At 36.5% G+C, this 22,150-nt stretch overlaps 2 protein-coding genes across 6 annotated transcripts in view; one reads left to right on the top strand and one right to left on the bottom strand.

The window, feature by feature from the left end:
• The window catches only part of PIK3C2G (phosphatidylinositol-4-phosphate 3-kinase catalytic subunit type 2 gamma), a 406,235-nt gene that overhangs the window by 365,868 nt on the left and 18,217 nt on the right, over nt 1-22,150 (bottom strand). The gene's annotated exons all lie outside the window — the stretch shown is intronic.
• Nucleotides 2,458-22,150, top strand: part of RERGL (RERG like) — a 167,857-nt gene continuing 148,164 nt past the window's right edge. The window contains exons 1-3 of one of the 4 annotated variants that reach the window (XM_082352017.1): nt 2,458-3,214; nt 14,708-14,751; nt 15,185-15,333. The gene's annotated coding sequence lies outside the window, so the exon portion shown is untranslated. Of the gene's footprint in view, nt 3,215-4,635; nt 15,334-22,150 lie in introns of those variants that run through there. The other 3 variants (XM_082352016.1, XM_082352018.1, XM_082352015.1) reach the window with 3 other exon arrangements.

The raw sequence follows: 22,150 nt of genomic DNA, 5'->3' as shown, positions 1-22,150 counted from the left end.
TGTATTGGGTATGTTCTTGTTTAGAATGTGTAATATATCAGAGCTAATTTTATGCAGGTCATTGAAACCTGGTTTCAAGAATACTTTGATTCCTAAGTATTGTTAAGTGTTCAGCCCTAAACATGATCAAGCAGTTGAAACAGTAATTCATTCAGTTCCTCTGAATGTGTCTTAGGAGTAAATATGACAATGGAAAGTCAGCCTCCAGCTCTGATGTAACAACTTTGGGGGAAATGATCTAGTGGGAATGAAACCTGTTTCAGGGGAGGACATGGACAGTCAAGGAATATGACATCAACTCTTAAGGGAGGAGGTCCTCAGACCCAATCCTGGGGGCTCCATAAACGCAGCCTAGTGGTATTTGGGAAGAACCAACAGTGCTTCACCTATTGTCAGACAAATCTATTCTGAAAAATCAGGACTATGAGAATTTTTATGTGATCGAAGCAGTAGTGGCTGCTGTTTTCTTTTTCTACTGAAACCAATATGTAGGTCCCCATCCCCTATTTGAGTCTCTGTTATTGAATTTTCTATTAGTAATGAATGGGTAAGTTAGAGAGTTATTTTCGATAATTTATTTGGTTTTCAGAGAAATCCTTTACATTAAACCTTTAAGCAATAGCATTAGGAAAAGACAATTGCAGTTTATCAAAGTGAGTTGGGTAAGGTTTCAGGAAGAGAAGATTCCTAAACTGATAGAAGGAAGAGTAGCAGTTTTCCAGACAGGTTTGGGACAAGGAAGAGGAGGTCCTTTGTTTTCCAGACAGAGACTATTATTTGTGAAAAGTCAAGGAGAAAAATAAGAAGAAAGAAAAACAAGAATAGGAAAAATGAGATAAAGAAACTGTGGAATCCAGAAGAAGCAAGATGAAGAAGATGGTAGAAAGGTGAAGACGTGAAAAGGTACTCTGCTGGGAACAGAGTACTACTCAGTTAGAGCAGTGAAAAGACTAACATAGTCTTGTAACCTAATGGAAAAGAGAATTGTCATCAGATTTTTTGGCAGCAACACCTTGTGCCGGAAGAAAATTGAGTTACATTTTTAAGATATACAAGAAAAGAAATTGTGAACCAAGAATATGTGTTCACTTAAACTGACTTCCAAATTAAAATTCCTCAAACTGCCATGGCCATGCAAGAACTTAGGGAATATTGTTTTTATGGACTATTTACTAATCAGCTACTGGAGAATAAGCTTCAGATAATCAAAATGACAGAGATACATCAACATTAAGATTATCAATGTGTATTGAATATATACATATTTTCTTGAAGAACTGAAATAGATGAGGGATATGGAGACAGTTTAATATGGCTGTCTGCACTGAAAATGTAGATAGGGTTCAGCTTTAATAAAAGGCAGGGGAAATGAAGAGAACATATACACATTTTTTGAAAACTTTTTATTAATCATATGGGTGATTGTGTTAGAATTGTTATCCTTAGAATACTTGTATGTAATGCTAGGTAAAGCAAATGAGTAATTCTGGCATCCCCAGTGCCCTTAAGAACCAGTATTCTTAGTAGTATAAAATTATACCTGAAAGTATCAGAATGAACTCATCAGGTTTTAAAAAAAATCTATAATTATCTATCCATAGCTTTTTTCCTTGGAAAGGCCTAGAAATAATGCCCATCTTAATAGCAGTGAGCATCCCTACCATCCAGACTGTTTGAAATACCACTTCCTCCTAAAAGAAAGAAGCCTACTTGGAGTACCACCTGATTTTGAGAAAAGGACAGCTAATGTAAGATGAGCATAAGATATCCTATTATTTTAGTTAATAAGTAAGCTATCACAGAATACAAGGATGCACCAATAGAAGTTGAGCGCCAGCTTGAAAAGGCTCACATTGGCCTAAAAGTATAATAAACTGAAATGAATGAAAACATATCAAACATGTTAAATGCATGAATTCATAATGATACACATGCACATGTACAATTAATTAATTGCCTTTGTACAACACAGGGTTAATAAAATACACAATAAAACATGTTTTGTCTTTTTTATATGAAATGAACCCTGGATAACTAAGTAATAGATGAGGCAAAGTTTCTCTTTGTACAAGTATTGCAAAACATAAGTAAAGAAAGAATGATGAAGTTGGGTTATCAATATTTTACAGTAAGTCATGAATTATAAAATCTAGGCATCAAGCATTGGTGGTTGCTAACATCACAAAAAGTGGAGCAGCCAGCATTTTGTGCTTTCTGATAAAGAATTCAAAACTACGATGAAGAAGTCTTGCCAAAAAATCTAACCTTAATCTATCTGATTAAGCTTCTAGATCCAATCACCATGCACAAGAAACACAGGGTAGAGGAAACATGTTAAACTAAATCAGGATGGAAATTGATATAGAAAAATAAGCTGGCTTCTTCAACAAATAAATTAGAAGGGAAAAAAAAGACATGGGGATGAAATGCATCAATTGAAAAAGACTGTAACCCCCCCCCCCAAAAAAAGAAGGTAAAACAAAGCCATGCACTTTAGGGATACACACTTGAATGATGAAACTATATAGAAAAGTACAGAAGTGACATCAGAAGAGCTATTGTTCTTGGGGAGAGGAAAGGTATTGTAAGGGGGGAATGGAGGGCTTTTGGAGGGCAGGAAAGGTTTATCTCTTGACATGGAGGGTGGTTAGAAGGTTGTTCAATTTATAATAGTACATTAAGCTATACATTTGTTTTATGTAGTTGGTAATATCATAAATTTTTTAAAAGGAATAGATAGCTTGATTTCTAGCTATCCAGTGAATCCCACTTGAATCCCAGTTTGGGAGAAAACCAATATTTAATGAATGAATCTAAAAAGAAAAAGTACAAAATAACCTGAAAGGTAGGAAGAGGAACTATAAGCCACTATCACTTCACTTTGTCTACTTCTGGTCCTGGTAAGAGGGAAAGAAGTGAAAGGCAAGTGGCTTCCTTTCAAGAACCTGATTATGAAGTTGCACATATCACTTCTGCTCACATACATTGGCCTGAATATATACCTGTAAGGAAGGCTGGGAAATGTAGTTCTTTATTGTGTTGCCAGGAGACCAGAAGAAACACGGATGTTGTATTACTAAAAGGAAGAAATAATGGAGAACTTGAAGTTCTCTGGGAGGCCTGGAGTTGGAATGGGAAATGAAGATGCTGAACCAGGTGCAACTAGGAGTAAAAGTCCTTAATGGATGTGGAGGAACAAGGTCAGAGGATGTCAGTAAGTAGAAGGGACACCGGTAGGAGAGCAAGATGTTATTGAACCCTGGTTGTCCTTGCCTCTTGTTCCTTGGTATGAGGGGCATGAGAGAATGAACAGCTTCCACAAGAGAGGTACAAAGAAGCAGAGTCCTTGGAGAGCAGGGTTCCCTTTCGGAAAAGGAAGTGAAGAGGGCTAAAGAAATCAACAATACGTCTTGCATAGATTAAATCTCAACTGGACAAACACCTCCCACTGCACATTTTACAAGTTGGGATTTCTGTCACTCCTTTTACTTTGAGGAGATATGGAATACAAAACATTAATCAGTTCAGCTCTAGTTCTTAAAATTATCTGTTTAATTTAAATATTTAATTTTTTAAAATAACAGCAAATATTAGTATGTTTTTAGTAAATAACTTGAGGCATATCAGAGTTACCGGTTTAGAATATGAGATGCTTCATTGTTTTATACTAATATAATTTACAAAATTTTCCATACATGCAAAAGATTATTCTTTCTGTTATATTTGACTGAGAATGGAAATAACTAGCAGAAACAAGTCAATAACAGTTTCTTCTTTGGGGGAACCCTAATATGGGTCTGAAACTGAAGTGGTAAATAGTATCTCATAAGTGAAATCTCATTACCTGGTAGTGGCTTTTCAGGACATGGTTTGAGAATTGTGCAGCTGAGCACAACTCAGGGAGCAGTGATGCTCCATTACTGCAGTTGGCGTGGATGCAGGAGGGGGAGGAGGCATGCGCGCCACGTGGTATCCATCCTATTCTAGTAGCTAGAAACGTGTCCGTGGTTTTCACTGAATAAATTTAAACTTCTGGGTGAATTAAATATTCAAAATATCACAGATACGAAGAGATTTCTGCTTAATGATACTTAGCAATCATTAGCACAAGGTATAAGTTCACAAGAAATCTAGGTTTTAACTGAATCTTTGACAAAGTCATTGATATGATGAATTTGATTTGAATATGAGTTAGAGAAAGATCCCAGAAATTTTTTATAAGCCAAGTGTAGGAGAAACCAATGATAATATGAATATATTGGTAACTTCAGTGCTTCTAAGGACATGTTTATTGTACCAGCTCATGCAGTGAGATATACGACAAGGCATTCCTGTCAGATATATGGCTAATATATACATGGTTTGAATGACCATGTTTTATTTTCATCATTTAAAACATATATCTGTGGTGCCGCCACTATGGAGACCAATATGGAGGTTGCTTAAAAAACTAAAAATTAAGATACCGTATGATCCAGCAATCCCACTCCTGGATATATATCCAGAAAAGATGAAAACTCTTAACTTGAAAAGACACAGGCCCCCCAGTGTTCATAGCAGCACTATTTACAAGAGCCAAGACATGGAAGCAACCTAAGTGTCAATCGACAGGTGAATGGATAAAGAAAATGTGGTTGTGTGTGTGTGTGTATGTATATGTATATATACATACACACACACACACACACACACACAAAGTAATATTACTCAACCATAAAAAAGAATGAAATAAAGCTATCTGCAGCAATGTAGTTGGGCCTAGAGATTATCATACTAAGTGAAGTAAGTCAGACAAAGACAAATCACATGATATTACTTATATGTGGAATCTAAAAAAATGATACAAATGAACTTATTTACAAAACAGAAACAGACTCACCAACATAGAAAACAAATTCATAGTTACCAAAGGGAAAAGGGGAGGAGGGATAAATTAGGAGTTTGGGATTACCATAAACACACTACTGTATATAATATAGATAAACAACAAGGACCTACTGTATAGCACAGGGAACTATATTCAATATCTTGTAATAACCTATAATGAAAAAGAATATGAAAAAGAATATAGATATATGTGTGTATCAATGAATACACACTGAATACACACCAAGTATCACTGAATCACTTTGCTGTACACCTGAAACTAGCACAACATTGTAAATCAACTATACTTCAATTTAAAAAATAAATAAAACATACATCTGAAAGGTGTACGTCATATGATTCACTGCATAAGAGCTACAGCAATAGGAATGCATCTAAAAATCAACATAGTGTAAGAATTAAATGAATTAGTGTGTAAAGGCTGAATGAAAAAAACAGACAGGCAAAATCAGAAAACTTTAAAACAACCTGAAAAAGCTTGTAAATTATAAAAAACGAAAGCTGGTTGATAGACTGTGAACTTAGTAAATGAGTTCAGTTCCCTTATCTTAGAATAATGATAATAATAAAATACGTTGAGGTTTTTAAAATAAGTCCAGTTGACTTTCTTTAAATGGAATCTGGCTGGTAGTGTGTGACTTAAAAAATTAACCAAATATTAAAAAAATGAAAAAACAAAGTCTATTCATTGTATAACATTGCCAGCAACAAAGACTGGCAACCATTCATTTGATTACCCAAATTTTTACCATATGTAAGACAAAGCAGATCAATCTGAAATAGAAGGAAAAAAAAACCAAAAACTGGATGGCACTTTCTTTATTATCTTAAGGATATGACTTGCTTTATTATCTGAATGAGAATAAATCTCCCAGTCTGAACAGTGTTAAGGAGATGACCAATTACCCTGCTACTGCCTGACTCAGAGATCTAGTGTCAGATCAACTCTCCCCACCACCCAAAGAAGGGTATCTGCAGGCAGGGCCACTTTACCATCCCCCTTTCTACATGTTTTCTAAGACTAAAATTTGTATTAATGCAAAATATTCAGAGTCTACAGTGGCTAAGCATTTGGTTTGCTGCATCTGAGAATGTGAGAAAAGAAAGTGCCATAAGAAAGTACAAAGGTAGACCACTTCTGGCAACAGAACTATATACATTGTTTAGAATTACCTAGAAAAATGCTTCTCAAAGTAGTCAACTAGACCACAGAAGCAAGACTGGTGAAGTACAGAATTTAGAGAAATTAAGTGACTGCCAGTGACCAGTAATTAGACTAAGTCTGTTCACATTTACCATTGCTCTAGCTAAAAATCTGAGAAACGTGTTTTAACAGCAACCAGGAAAACGAGAGTAACCAGAAGAAGCTACAAACATTATTTATGAGTAATCAGTGGAGAGAATCTTCATTCCTAAAGGATGAGTAGTTGGAAAAAAATCAAATTAGAGATGTGAAAATATTCTGCAAGAAGTAAAACGACTGACAAGACACAAGTCATTTTTGAAAAATATATGCTATAGTACACCTAAGTAAATTTTATAAAAACATAAGCATTTTTGTTTTTATAAAATTAAGAAATGTGTTCAGTGAAATAAGATATAAAAATAAAATTTTAAATAATATAACAATAAAATGAAGAATAAAGATATGGAGGAAATGGATAAAAGGGATATGTTAATAAAAATGGGGCTTAATGAGCTACTAAGATGTAAAGAAACTAAAAATTCAGTGACACATTTCAAATATTCATTAAAAGCAGAATTGACAAAGCAGAAAATGAAATTTTGAGATGAACATTGAGAACCACTCTATGAATACAGAGGAAAAGGAACTAGTGATAGAAATGAATGAGAGGTACTCTTGAAATTGCAAAAGTCAAAGAAAGGACATCTGACATCATATATTGAAATGAAACAGAGGTAACATTGAAGATTGCCAAAAAAAATCTAACTGGGCTGAATAAAGCTCTGCATATGCATATGAAACCTGAATACATATATGACACACATGCAACCAGGAAAAATTAAGGAAATATGTAAACTTTTTAAAGGAGTAGGGGAAGAGGAGGGAAAAAAAATAAAGTTAGTCTGGACATAGACTTCACTTTTAAACACTAACTGTCCCAAGACAAGGGGACAGTAGCTACGTAGTTTTGAGAGTAAATATGTTTTATGTCAGTCATTCAGTTTGCCATTTATATGTGAAAACAGCTAAAACATATTTGCATGTATGTAAGTGCTCAGAAATCTTTGTACCCTTCTAATGGAAAAGGTTCACCAGTTGACAAAATTTTAATCAAAAATAAGAACTCAAGATTAGGGACCCAAGAGTAGTTATTAACACGGGGAGATTGGCTCGGTACTTTGAGATGACCTAGAGGGGTAGCATAGGGAGGATGGGAGGGAAGCTCAAGAGGGAGGAGATATGGGGACATGTGTATGCATATGGCTGATTCTCTGTGTTGTGCAATAGAAACTAAAACAGTATTGTGAAGCAATTATACTCCAATAAAGATCTATTAAAAATTTTTAATATATCAGCTAATGTTGACTTAGTCTAAATAATTATTAAAAGCATAATTTTAAATATAATAATTGCAAAAATTATTTGGTATTAATAAGCTAGATGAGAAATCATAGACCATTCCAAAACTGAAAGGCATGCTAAATTTTCTGCCTTAAAAGAAGAAAGGGGATTAAAGTATGCTATTTCCTTTTCAACAGTGATTAAGAAAAAATAAATTCATTTATAATTATTTGTACAAATATATAATTGTAATGTGTCGCAGAGACTTATTAGTTGATGAAGAGCAGCGTGTATAACTTCCAAACCACCAGAAGAATCAAAATTTGGTAACATTTGCATTATACTCATCAGGAAAATGGGAAAAGTATGTATTAAGAATAAAAACCAGAATAAGGCAAGTAAGATCAGTGGCATTTCTAATGACAGTAGTATAAATAGTTAATTGGAATAAAAAACATTATCCAAATGTGTAATTTTTAGTTGTGTGGTTTTTGTAACAAAAACATGAAAAGTATCAAAGCAAAGTTAAGAGAAAAGTGTTGCCAAGCATATAACTCAAGCACAGAAACACACACTCTCACACACACACACACACGCAATGAAACAGAATAGGCAAAGTAAGTATCTAGTATCAGAAAACAGAATATAGGGTAAAAAAAAGCATCAAGATGATCTTATTGCAATTTCTAGAGACGTTATAATAGATGTGGACATTTATGTGTTCAATAAAAGTGTGTTGTGTGTATACTTTTCTTTTAACATCTTTATTAGAGTATAATTGCTTTACAATGGTGTGTTAGTTTCTGCTGTATAACAAAGTGAATCAGCTATACATATACATATATCCCCATATCTCCTCCCTCTTACGTCTCCCTCCCACCCTCCCTATCCCACCCCTCTTGCTGGACACAAAGCACCGAGCTGATCTCCCTGTGCTATGCGGCTGCTTCCCACTAGCTATCTATTTTATATTTGGTAGTGTATATATGTCCATGCCACTCCCTCACTTTGTCCCAGCTTACCCTTCCCCCTCCCTGTGTCCTCAAGTGCATTCTCTACATCTGCATCTTTATTCCTTTCCTGCCCCTATGTTCTTCAGAACCATTTTTTTTTTGTTTTAGATTCCATATATATGTGTTAGAATATGGTATTTGTTTTTCTCTTTCTGACTTACTTCACTGTGTATGACAGACTCTAGGTCCATCCACCTCCCTACAAATAACTCCATTTCGTTTCTTTTATGGCTGAGTAATATTCCATTGTATATATGTGCCACATCTTCTTTATCCATTCATCTGTCAATGGACACTTAGGTTGCTTCCATATCCTGGCTATTGTAAATAGAGCTGCAGTGAACACTGTAGTACATGACTCTTTTCGAATTATGGTTTTCTCAGAGTATATGCCCAGTAGTGGGATTGCTGGGTCGCATGGTAGTTCTATTTTTAGTTTTTTAAGCAACCTCCACACTGTTCTCTATAGTGGCTGTATCAATTTACATTCCCACCAATAGTGCAAGAGGGTTCCCTTTTCTCCACACCCTCTGCAGCATTTATTGTTTGTAGATTTTTTGATGATGGTCATTCTGACTGGTGTGAGGTGATACCTCATTGTAGTTTTGATTTGCATTTCTCTAATGATTAGTGATGTTGAGCATCCTTTCATGTGTTTGTTGGCAATCTGTATATCTTCTATGGAGAAATGTCTATTTAGGTCTTCTGCCCATTTTTGGATTGGGTTCTTTTTTTTCTAATTGAGCTGCATGAGCTGCCTGTACATTTTGGAGATAAATCCTTTGTCAGTTGCTTCGTTTGCATATATTTTCTCCTATTCTGAGTGTTATCTTTTCGTCTTGTTTATGGTTTCCTTTGCTGTGCAAAGCTTTTAAGTTTCATTAGGTCCCATTTGTTTATTTTTGTTTTTATTTCCATTTCACTAGGAGGTGGATCAAAAAGGATCTTGCTGTGATTTATGTCATAGAGCATTCTACCTATGTTTTCCTCTAAGAGTTTTATAGTGTCTGCCCTTATATTTAGGTCTTTAATCCGTTTTCAGTTTATTTTTGTGTATGGTGTTAGGGAGTGTTCTAATTCCATTCTTTAACATGTAGCTGTCCAGTTTACACAGCACCACTTATTGAAGAGGCTGACTTTTCTCCACTGTATATTCTTGCTTCCTTTATCAAAAATAAGGTGACCATATGTGTGTGGGTTTATCTCTGGGCTTTCTATCCTGTTCCATTGATCTATATTTCTGTTTTTGTGCCAATACCATACTGTCTTGATTACTGTAACTTTGTAGTATAGTCTGAAGTCCTGGTGCCTTATTCCTCCAATTCTGTTTTTCTTTCTCAAGATTGCTTTGGCTATTCGGGATCTTTTGTGTTTCTATACAGATTGTGAAATTTTTTGTTCTAGTTCTGTGAAAAATGCCGTTGGTAGTTTGATAAGGATTACATTGAATCTGGAGATTGCTTTGGGCAGTATAGTCATTTTCACAATGTTGATTCTTCCAATCCAAGAACATGGTATATCTCTCCATCTGTTTGTATCATCTTTAATTTCTTTCATCAGTGTCTTATAGTTTGCTGCATACAGCTCTTTTGTCTCTTTAGGTAGGTTTATTACTAGGTATTTTATTCTTTTTGTTGCAGTGGTAAATGGGAGTGTTTCCTTAATTTCTCTTTCAGATTTTTCATCATTAGTGTATAGGAATGCAAGAGATTTTCTCTGAATTAATTTTGTATCCTGCTACTCTACCAAATTCATTGATTAGCTCTAGTAGTTTTCAGGTAGCATCTTTAGGATTCTTTATGTATAGTACCATGTCATCTGCAAACAGTGAGAGTTTTATTTCTTCTTTTCCAATTTGGATTCCTTTTTTTTCCTTTTTCTTCTCTGATTGCTGTGGCTAAAACTTTCAAAACTATGTTGAATAATAGTGGTGAGAGTGGGCAACCTTGTCTTTTTCATGATCTTAGTGGAAATGGTTTCAGTTTTTCACCTTTGAGAATGATGTTGGCTGTGTGTTTGTCATATATGGCCTTTATTATGTTGAGGTAAGTTCCCTCTGTGCCTACTTTCCGGAGGATTTTTATCATAAATGTGTGTTGAATTTTGTCAAAAGCTTTTCCTGCATCTATTGAGATGATCATATGGTTTTTCTCCAATTTGTTAATACGGTTTATCACATTAATTGATTTGCATATATTGAAGAATCCTTGCATTCCTGTCATAAACCCCACTTGATCATGGTGTATGATCCTTTTAATGTGCTGTTGGATTCTGGTTGCTAGTATTTTGTTGAGGATTTTTGCTTCTATGTTCATCAGTGATATTGGCCTGTAGTTTTCTTTTTGTGACATCTTTGTCTGGTTTTGGTATCACGGTGATGGTGGCCTTGTAGAATGAGTTTGGGAGTGTTCCTCCCTCTGCTATATTTTGGAAGAGTTTGAGAAGGATAGGTGTCAACTCTTCTCTAAATGTTTGATAGAATTCGCCTGTGAAGCCATCTGATCCTGGGCTTTTGTTTGCTGGAAGATTTTTAATCACAGTTTCAATTTCAGTGCTTGTGATTGGTCTGTTTATATTTTCTATTTCTTCCTGGTTCAGTCTCAGAAGTTTGTGCTTTTCTAAAAATTTGTGCATTTCTTCCAGGTTGTTCATTTTATTGGCATATAGTTGCTTGTAGTAATCTCTCATGAGCCTTTGTATTTCTGCAGTGTCAGTTGTTACTTCTCCTTTTTCATTTCTAATTCTGTTGATTTAAGTCTTCTCCCTTTTTTTATTGATGAGTCTGGCTAATGGTTTATCAATTTTGTTTATCTTCTCAAAGAACCAGCTTTTAGTTCTATTGATCTTTCCTCTCATTTCCTTCATTTCTTTTTCATTTATTTCTGATCTGATCTCTATGATTTCTTTCCTTCTGCTAACTTTGGGCTTTTTTTCTTCTTTCTCTAACTGCTTTAGGTGTAAGGTTAGGTTCTTTATTTGAGACGTTTCTTGTTTCTTGAGGTAGTATGTATTGCTATAAACTTCCCTCTTAGAACTGCTTTTGCTGCATCCCGTAGGTTTTGGGTCATTGTGTTTTCATTGTCATTTGTTTGTAGGTATTTTTTGATTTCTTCAGTGATGTCTTGGTTATTTAGTAGTGTATTGTTTAGCCTCCATGTGTTTGTAGTTTTTAGATTTTTTCCTGTAATTAATATCTAGTCTCATTGCGTTGTGGTTGGAAAGGATACTTGATATGATTTCAATTTTCTTAAATTTACCAAGGCTTGATTTGTGACCCGAGATACGTTCTATCTTGTAGAATGTTCCATGAGCACTTGAGAAGAATGTGTATCCTGTTGTTTTTGGATGGAATGTCGTATTAATATCAATTAAGTCCATCGTGTTTTATGTATCATTTAAAGCTTGTATTTGCCTGTTTATGTTCATTTTGGATGATCTGTCCATTGGTTTAAGTGGGGTGTTAAAGTCCCCTACTATGATTGTGTTACTGTTGATTTCCCCTTTCATGGCTGTTAGCATTTGCCTTATATATTGACGTGCTCCTATGTTGGGTGCATAAATATTTACAATTGTTATATCTTCTTCTTGGATTGATCCCTTGATCATTATGTAGTGTCCTTCTTTGTCTCTTGTAATACTCTTTATTTTAAAGTCTATTTGTTCTGATATGAGAATTGCTACTCCAGCTTTCTTTTTTTTTTTTTTTAATTTTATAGCTACTTTATTTATTTATTTATTTATTTTTGGCTGTGTTGGGTCTTTGGTTCATGCGAGGGCTTTCTCTAGTTGCGGCAAGTGGGGGCCACTCTTCATCACAGTGCGGGGACCGCGCTCTTCATCGCGGTGCACGGGTCTTTCACTATCGCGGCCCCTCCTGTTGCGGGGCACAGGCTCCAGACGCGCAGGCTCAGCAGTTGTGGCTCACGGGCCCAGCTGCTCCATGGCATGTGGGATCTTCCCAGACCAGGGCTCGAACCCGTGTCCCCTGCATTAGCTGGCAGATTCTCAACCACTGTGCCACCAGGGAAGCCCTCCAGCTTTCTTTTGATTTCCATTTGCATGGAATATCTTTTCCCATCCCCTCACTTTCAGTCTGTATGTCTCCCTAGGTCTGAAGTGGGTCTCTTGTAGACAACATATACATGTCTTGTTTTTGTATCCATTCAGCCAGTCTGCGTCTTTTAGTTGGAACATTTAATCCATTTACGTTTAAGGTAATTATTGATATGTATGTGCCTATTACCATTTTCTTAATTGTTTTGGGTTTGTATTGTAGGTCTTCTCCTTCTCTTGTGTTTCCTGCCTAGAGAAGGTCCTTTAGCATGTGTTTTAAAGCTGGTTTGGTGGTGCTGAATTCTCTTAGTTTTGCTTGTCTGTAAAGGTTAATTTCTCTGTCAAATCTGAATATGATCCTTGCTGGTTAGAGTAATCTTGATTGTAGGTTTTTCCCTTTTCATCGGTTTAAATATGTCCTGCCACTCCCTTCTGGCTTGCAGAGTTTCTGCTGAGAGATCAGCTGTTAACTTTATGGGGATTCCCTTGTATGTTATTTGTTGCTTTTCCCTTGCTGCTTTTAATATTTTTTCTTTGTATTTAATTTTTGATAGTTTGATTAATATGTGTCTTGGCGTGTTTCTCCTTGGATTTATCTTGTGTGGGACTCTCTGAACTTCTTGGACTTGGTTGACTATTTCCTTTCCCATGTTTGGGAAGTTTTCAATATAATCTCTTCAAATATTTCCTCAGTCCCTTGCTTTTTCTCTTCTTCTTCTGGGACCCGTATAATTTGAATTTTGGTGTGTTTAATGTTTTCCCAGAGGTTTTTGAGACTGTCCTCAATTCTCTTCCTTCTTTTTACTTTATTCTGCTCTGAAGTAGTTATTTCCACTATTTTATCTTCCAGGTCACTTATCCGTTCTTCTGCCTCAGTTATTCCACTGATGATTCCTTCTAGAGAATTTTTAATTTCATTTATTATGTTGTTCATCATTGTTTGTTTGCTCTTTTGTTCTTCTAGGTCCTGTTAAACATTTCTTGTATGTTCTTCATTATATTTACAAGATTTTTGGATCATCTTTACTATCATTACTCTGAATTCTTTTTCAGGTAGACTGCCTATTTCCTCTTCATTTGTTTGGTCTGCTGGGTTTTCACCTTGCTCCTTCATCTGTTGTGATTTTCTCTGTCTTCTAATTTTGCTTAACTTACTGTTTTTGGGGTCTCCTTTTTGCAGGCTGCAGGTTCGTAGTTCCTGTTGTTGTTGGTGTCTGCCCCCAGTGGCTAAGGTTGGTTCATTGGGTTGTGTAGGCTTCCTGGTGGAGGGCACTGGTGCCTGTGTTCTGGTGGATGAGGCTGGATCTTTTCTTTCTGGTGGGCAGGACTGCATCTGGTGGTGTGTTTTTGGGTTTCTGTGACCTTATTATGCTTTTAGGCAGCCTCTTGCTAATGGGTGGTGTTGTGTTCCTGTCTTGCTAGTTGTTTGGCGTAGGGTGTCCAGCACTGTAGCTTGTTGGTCGTTGAGTGGAGCTGGGTTTTAGTGTTGAGATGGAGATCTCTGGGAGATTTTGCTGTTTGAGATTATGTGGGGCAGGGAGGTCTCTGGTGGTCCATTGCCCTGAACTCGGCTCTCCTTCCTCAGAGCTCATGCCTGACACCCGGCTGTAGTACCAAGACCCTGTTAGCCACGTGGCTCAGAAGAAATGGGAGGAAAAACAAAAGAAATAAAATAACATAAAATAAAAAATTTTTTTAAATCATAAAAAAATATAAAAAAGGAATAAAAAAGAAAGAAAGAAAGAAGAGAATAACGAATCCAAAAACAAATCCACCAATGTTAACAAGCGCTAAAAACTATACTAAAAAAAAAAAAAAATACGGACAGATAGAACCCAGGACAAATGGTAAAAGCAAAGCTATACAGACAAAATCACACAAAAAAGCATATACATACACACTCACAAAAAGCGAAAAAGGATAAAAAAAATATATATTAAGAAAAAAAAAGGAAGAGAGCAACAAAATCAATAAACAAATCTACCAGTGATAATAAGCTCTAAATACTAAACTAAGATAAACATTAAACCAGAAACAAAAATAGATGCAGAAGGCAAATCCCAAGTCTACAGTTGCTACCAATGTCCACTGCCTCAGTTTTGGGATGATTCGTTGTCTATTCAGGCATTCCACAGATGCAGGGTAACCTCAAGTTGTTGTGGAGATTTAATCCGCTGCTTCTGAGGGTGCTGGGAGAAATTTCCCTTTCTCTTCTTTGTTTTCACAGGTCCTGGGGTTCAGCTTTGGATTTCGTCTTGCCGCTGCATGTAGGTCTCCTGAGGGCGTCTGTTTCTCCACCCAGAAAGGACAGGGTTAAATAGATGCTGATAGGGGGCTCTGGCTCACTCAGGCGGGGGGAGGGAGGGGTATGGAACACGGAGCGAGCCTGCGACGGCAGAGGCTGGCATGATGTTGCAACAGCCTGAGGCTTGCCCTGTGTTCTCCTGGGGAAGTTGTCCTTGGATCTCAGGACCCTGGCAGTGATGGGCTGCACAGGCTCCAGGGAGGGGAGGTTTCGATAGTGACCTGTGCTTGCACACAGGCTTCTTGGTGGCTGCAGCAGCAGCCTTAGGGTTTCATGCCCATCTCTGGGGTCCGCGCTGATAGCCGTGGCTCGCACCCATCTCTGGAGCTCATTTAGGCGGTGCTCTGAATCCCCTCTCCTAGCGCACTCTGAAACAATGGTCTCTTGCCTCTTAGGTAGGTCCAGACTTTTTCCCGGACTCCCTCCTGGCTAGCTGTGGCGCACTAGCCCCCTTCAGGCTGTGTTCATACAGACAACCCCAGTCCTCTCCCTGGGGTCTGACCTCCGAAGCCTGAGCCTCAGCTCTCAGCCCCCACCCACCCTGGCAGGTGAGCAGACAAGCCTCTTGGGCTGGTGAGGGCTGGTTGGCAGTGATCCTCTGTGTGGGAATCTCTCCACTTTGCCCTCTGCACCCCTGTTGCTGCGCTCTCCTCCGTGACTCTGAAGCTTCCCCCCCCACCCCCCATCCGCCAGTGAAGGGGCTTCCTAGTGTGTAGAAACTTTTCCTCCTTCACATCTCCCTCCCAGAGGTGCAGGTCCTGTCCCTATTCTTTTGTCTCTGTTTTTTCTTTTTTCTTTTGCCCTACCCAGGTATGTGGGGAGTTTCTTGCCTTTGGGCAGTCTGAGGTCTTCTGCCAGGGTTCAGTAGGTGTTCTGTAGGAGTTATTCCACATGTAGATGTATTTTTGATGTAATTGTGGGGAGGAAGGTGATCTCCACGACTTACTCCTCCACCATCTTGAAGGTCCCCCCCATGTATACATTTTTAATGGTGAATTAATGGAGACCTCTGGGATTTTGTAACCAACTCAATTTATTATTAAATTTTATACGTATATTTTATATGTTTTTCCTTTTCATCTTTCCAAGATTGAATCTTCTAATAAATAGTTCATTAATAAATCATAGCAGCAAAAAACTTTTTTGGATTTAATTTTTTAATCCATTCATGATTTTGCAAATGGTGAACTATGAATGAATAAAACATACTTAAAAAATACAAAAAATAATTTGTACACACTAACAACCAAATTTTGTTTAATGAGGAAATGCTTATGAGCTTTCTCTTTCAAATCAAGAATAGGATAATTATTCCTTCTATCAAATTATTTTAGGACTTCTAGCTAATAAGATAAATGAGGATGTAACCATTAGAAAGGAGAATAACATTATTATGTATAGATGATATATTTATGTATGGATAATGTGTTAAATCGTTAGGATATTTGGAGATATAATATTCAACATGAGAAGATATAAAGTTATAAAAATATAAATAAACTTTGGAAGAATTTATAAACTTAATCAAAACCCTTAATTGGGAAATTGACAAGCTGATTCTAAGGCACTTTTGGTAAAGAAAAGGATAGAAAAAAATATTGGTGGGATTTGAAAAATAATACACCTTTTAAAGACACAATAGTTAAAACAGTGTAGAAATTGAGCAGTTTTAGACTTACACATCAAAGAAGCAGAAGAGAAAATACATGAACAAACCCTAGCATATATCACTTTTAGTTTAAGTTAGACATGGAGAAAATATTGGGTTACTTAATAGATGGGGTAGGCACACCTGGTTAGTCATTTGGACAAAAAAGAATCTTAGCACCATTAAGTACGAATTACAATCCTCCCAGCCAAGGACCACCTCAGAGGAACCTGCACACTCTCTTCCTCAAAACCGCCAGGGGAGGCTCAGGAGCAGGAAGGGACTGTTTGCCAGGCTCGTCTGTCCCTCATAAGGACACCCCCACTTTGTCCTTGTGTATCTGTCCAGCCCCACAATATGCACCTGACTTTCTTATTATTAAGGATAATCCTCTTTAGCTCTTTCTTGGTTTCTGACAGCAAAAAAACAAACAAAATAAAGGGGCACTTCCCTGGTGGTGCAGTGGTTAAGAATCCGCCTGCCAAGGGGACTTCCCTGGTGGCTCAGTGGTTAAGAATCCACCTGCCAATGCAGGGGGCACGGGTTCGAGCCCTGGTCCGGGAAGATCCCACATGCCGCGGAGCAACTAAGCCCATGCGCCACAACTACTGAGCCTGCACTCTAGAGCCCATGAGCCACAACTACTGAGCCTGTGTGCCACAACTATGGAAGCCCGTGCGCCTAGAGCCCATGCTCCGCAACAAGAGAAGCCACCGCAATGAGAAGCCCGCGCACTGCAATGAAGAGTAGCCCCCGCTCGCCGCAACTATCTTTATATAGGGAATAAAGATCTATAATGTGGAATCATGAGACTCCTATATCTGTGGTCTCAAAACCACTGTGAAACACAGATTTATTCTGTGAAACACAAGTTTGTCATTTGTTACAAGAAGTTGTCAGGAAAAATGTCCAGGTATGTTTGAGAGATGCTGAGTTATGCTAAGGTAGGCCTGCCTTTTAAAAAAAATTCTTCTAGAAGTATTGATATATAGAGGCTTTACTATACTTTGTGATAACGTAGTGTGCTTTGTAGAATTTCAAGAAGGGGCTATAGTTTGCATTACTTTTAAAACTAATTTACTCAGGATACTTCTTAAGAGCTTTTTTGTTTTGGTCAAGACTCTTGGTCACAAATGGCAGAAGTCAATACAGGAGGGAATGTGATGTGAATTGAGGACGTGAACACTGTCACAAGGAAGCCTCTCTTTCTGTCTCTTGATTCTCTTCCTTTCTCAGTATATTGGCTTCTGTGTTTTCTACAGTAAATGGATTTTTCCTCCAGGATGGGGAATATGGGTAGAGGCTTCTGGGAAACATGTTCTTCCTGCATAGCAAATGACGTACGTTTAAAAATTTTAAGCAGGAATTTGATTGACTAGCTTGAATTGTATGCACATCCTTTGGGTAAATCCCAGGGGTCGGTGGTAGGCAGAGGATGAAGTACTAGGATTAGCACAGACTGAACCATGAACCTAACTTTATGTCCTGTTAACAGAAGAATGAAAGCCCAGACATGGCCACACCTCTTCCAGTCACACTCATTAATATTTTCTGGAAGATTGTCCTTTAGAATAGGTTCCGGAAAATGCTGAATTGGAAGAAAAAATGTAATTTAATAATTACATTTACAAACATTTATTGAGTGCTAACTTAGAATGTGCAAGGTATTAGTCTATCTAAGTGCTTTCTACTTTTAACCTCTTTAATCCTCATACAAAACATAAGCCTCATGACAGTCTTTTGAATAGGCATTATTATTATCTTCATTTTAGAGGAAATTGAGGCACAAAGAATGTAAGCATCTCGCAGAGTTCCTATATAAATAGGAAGTGGAAGAGTTGGAATCAACTCTTTTCATCAGAAAAAGATTATTATATTTTAAGGATCAACTTAACAACCCACTCTTGATGCCAATGATTTTGATGTAATCTTTTAGAAAACTAGTATAGGACATTATTGATTTGTAGTAACTTGTAAAATTAATGCATGGGGTGAAAACTAATTATATGGTATTGAAATATAAAGATTAGCAAGCCAAGTACTGTTCTTTCAAAATATATATCAGGAAGGTTTTTAGTCTTGATTTTTATTTTGGATGCTACTTATGGTTTTATGATTTTAAGAAATAGTATATGTATTATTCAGTTGTTACATTTAGCAGTAGAAAACTATTTGGTAACGCTCAAGTAGAAGTTTAAAAATAATTTGAAATAGCAAAGATGCATAGTTGGCAAAGTCATTGGAAATTAATACAAATTAATGAAAATTACTACAAACAGCAAAATTACAATTTACTAAAGTTGATTGTTTTCCTACCTGTAAAAAGGCCAGCTATGGGAACACTCAGTGAAAGGGAAAATTAAGGTAAGTCTTATGAAAGGTATAGGAAAGATCTGTACCTTTCTGTCTCTAAGATCAGAAAAAAATTGTGCCTCTGTGTGTATGTTCTGCTTTTTGGGGGCAATCAGAGTTTGTGTCCTTTTATTCATAAAATAAAAGGTTACTGAATACATATTCTACTAGATCAGTCACCATGGTAGATACTGGCGATATGTCTGTGGATGGTGCTGAAAGTATTAAAAAACATATAGGTAGGTAATTTTGAATGTTATATGCATGTTAGAAAAAGATGCTTTTTTTCCTTCTTCAAGTCTGAGGCTCCAACCAAGTAAAAATAATGAGCTATAAAGTAGTAGCAGAATGTGGCTAATAATGGTGAATTGCACTGAAGAGCGTACAGAATTCTTACATAAAAATCACCATAAGTTTGAGACAAAGATGAAAAAACCTCCTGACAGAAGATTTTGCTAAGGATGTGTGTGTGTGTGCGCGCACACGCACGTGTGAGAGCACGTATGCAAGCATGCATGGTTGTGTGCATGCACGTATGTGTGTGTAATAATGTATTTTGATAATCTGAAACTAGGTATGGGTGTATGGAATTATTCCATTTTAGTTCCTTAAACTTGGATAAATTGAAAGCTCCTTAGAAGCTAGAAAATAGTCAAGGCACATCTGAGGGGGTTCAAACAGAGCCCAAATGGTGAGAGGGTAGATCAAAGGAAAACACACATATCACTCATTTCTCACCTTTTTCTTCTTGAAGGTAGAATACACAGACTTGTATGTGTATACACAAACATATAGACTCACACACCCGTGTGCACACACACACAATGAAGAAGTAACCAATGTGATGCTTATAGAATTAATACTGTGGGAGAAGAGCATCATCTTGAAGACCCTAAGAAAGAATTCTCCAAGTAATTGGGGACAAGGGTTGCTGAGTAAGCAAGTGTGCAGGCCCCGCCTCCCCCCCCGCCACCATGCATGCTTTTAGAGAATATTAGTCTGAATAGAGGAGAAAAATATGGTGACACAGATTTCAATCAGTTGAAGACAAACAAATGCCTTTGGTCCATCTGACCATGACATTCCGAACTTCACTGTGAGACAGGTAGATGTCTTTCTGTCCCAGAGGATGCCTACCCAAGAGGTAGATTGTTAATAAGAAAGTGTAGAACACAGATCTGAATCCAGGCTAACTGCTCACACAGCTAGTTTCCTGGTTTCCCTCACACACAGTCCTTCAAGAAGTAGCTGTCTCAGAATCATCTTTGTCTCCTATTCAAAGATGCACAATTTTAAGAAGGTAATTAGAATGCGAACTAAGCAAAAATATCACAACAAAAGAGGAAGCCAGCATGATGGGGAAAAAAATCTGATGAGGAATGTTAGCCTGTCTTTCAAGAAGCAGAGCAAAATAAGATCATGTTCTCAGAAAGGAATGAATACAGATTGTGCTAAATATGTTGATAATTCTAGACTAATATTGACTGTACAAATAGTAATAATTTCTAATATAGAGATCAAAATAAATTAGATATAATTAAATACTAGGCCACAAGACTATATAAATTGGGATCAGGTGATCCAGGTTTTTTAAGTTGCTTGTATTGTCTAGGAGGAAGTATAGATATAGATAACTAGATTTTTCAAGAATTCATGTTAAATTTTTAGATATAACCACTAAGATAATAGAGGGTGTATCTTTCTACAAGTAGAAAGAGAAAAACAAATGAAAAAAACCCCAGAAAACCAGCAACAGCACTTGATCAATTAGGAAGAAGGTCCAATGGTGACAGGAAAAAGATAGGAAATGGTACAAATATAAACATTCTCTAAGATGGTAGGAATGAAAAAGTGTATTTCAGAAATCCATAAATGTAAATGGACTGAATATATTATATAAAATCTCTGGATTGTTACATTGTTTTTAAAAGAGGGGAAAAAGCTAAAGAGACATACCAGAAACACAAGGATAAGTATTGCTTAAAATTAAAAGGATGGAAAAAGATATCCCAGGCAAATATTAATAGTAAGAACAGCAACAACAGAAACCTGGTGTAGTTATATTTAAAACAGGCTTACTGGCAAAAACAACCACAAATCAATCAACCAAACAACCGCACCCCCCCAAAAAACATCTGCAGGTGAAGAGGAGCATTTTATAGAAGTAAAAGATTCAATTCACCCGATGGGTATCTCAGATATGTACTAAAAATAATTCCTTCAAAATTGATAACACAACACATTACAGTTCTATCAATACAAGAGAAACTGATAAATCCACCTTCATAACGGAAGGATTTAATAAAAATCCCACATGATTTATAGATGAATTAGACAAAAATATCATTAGGCATATAAAAAATTGAAAAAAATTAACAGGCTTGATGTAATGAACATATATAGAATATTGCATTCAGTAAATGGAAATTACATATTCTTTTCAAGAACATGTATAACTTAAGAAAACTGACGGTATATTTGGCTACTTTTAACATAATTCAAAGTCAGTATGACATAGACTATTCCCTCTGACTCTAATGTAGTTAAATATTAGTAAAAAGAAGATAATTTACAAAAGAACTCATGTTTTCAACTTCAAAAACGTTTCTAAATAACTCAAGAAGAAAAAGAATCACAATAAAGTTGGAAAATATTTAGAAATACAAAATAAAGTGGTCAAGAAAAGCATTTTGTGTAAGAGAAGTTCAGAGATACACATTACCCTTATTCTGTAGCTGAAAATAATTCTTGAAAATATTACATCCAACAAAAAAATAAAGGATAATAACTTAAAATGGAAAATTGTGTCATAAAAGGACTATTGCTAGTGGCTGATAGCAGTTAAAATTGATTTATACCTAAATAATTATAATTCATTTTCTGCTATGATTATGGTATATCATTTCATCAGATCATAAATTAAGAAAAAAAGGTAGGAATTTAGTTAGAAATACAATGCAATACTTTTCTATATAGGAAATGACTATTTCTTTCTAAGCTCCAAGAGAATTATGCTCTGCTTTTTTGCTTACTTAAAGAAGGCTTCCTCACGACCAAAACAATTACAGCTCCGACGGAAAATAACATGAAATCAGGGCCTGAAGTTTCACCCTGGCAACATATGAGCTTGTTCATTCCATCTGTGAACTCACCTACTTAATATGATCCTTTTCTATAGGAGCTGGATGAAGAAAGCTATCTTGTTTTATTTTCCCAGCTCAATCACAATACTCTTTTCCTTATGCTCATTTCACAAACTTGCTTTGTACGTTGTGTAAATGGCAGTATGAGTAACACGTCATGGAAAGAGCCCTTGAGTTGGAATAAGAAAACCTTGATTCGAATCCAAGCTCTTGATGCTATTA

The sequence above is a fragment of the Balaenoptera borealis genome (genome assembly GCF_965194805.1).
Source record: "Balaenoptera borealis genome assembly, chromosome: 13".
NCBI classification, from domain to species: Eukaryota; Metazoa; Chordata; class Mammalia; order Artiodactyla; family Balaenopteridae; genus Balaenoptera; species Balaenoptera borealis.
This window is presented reverse-complemented; position numbering and strand designations above follow the sequence as displayed.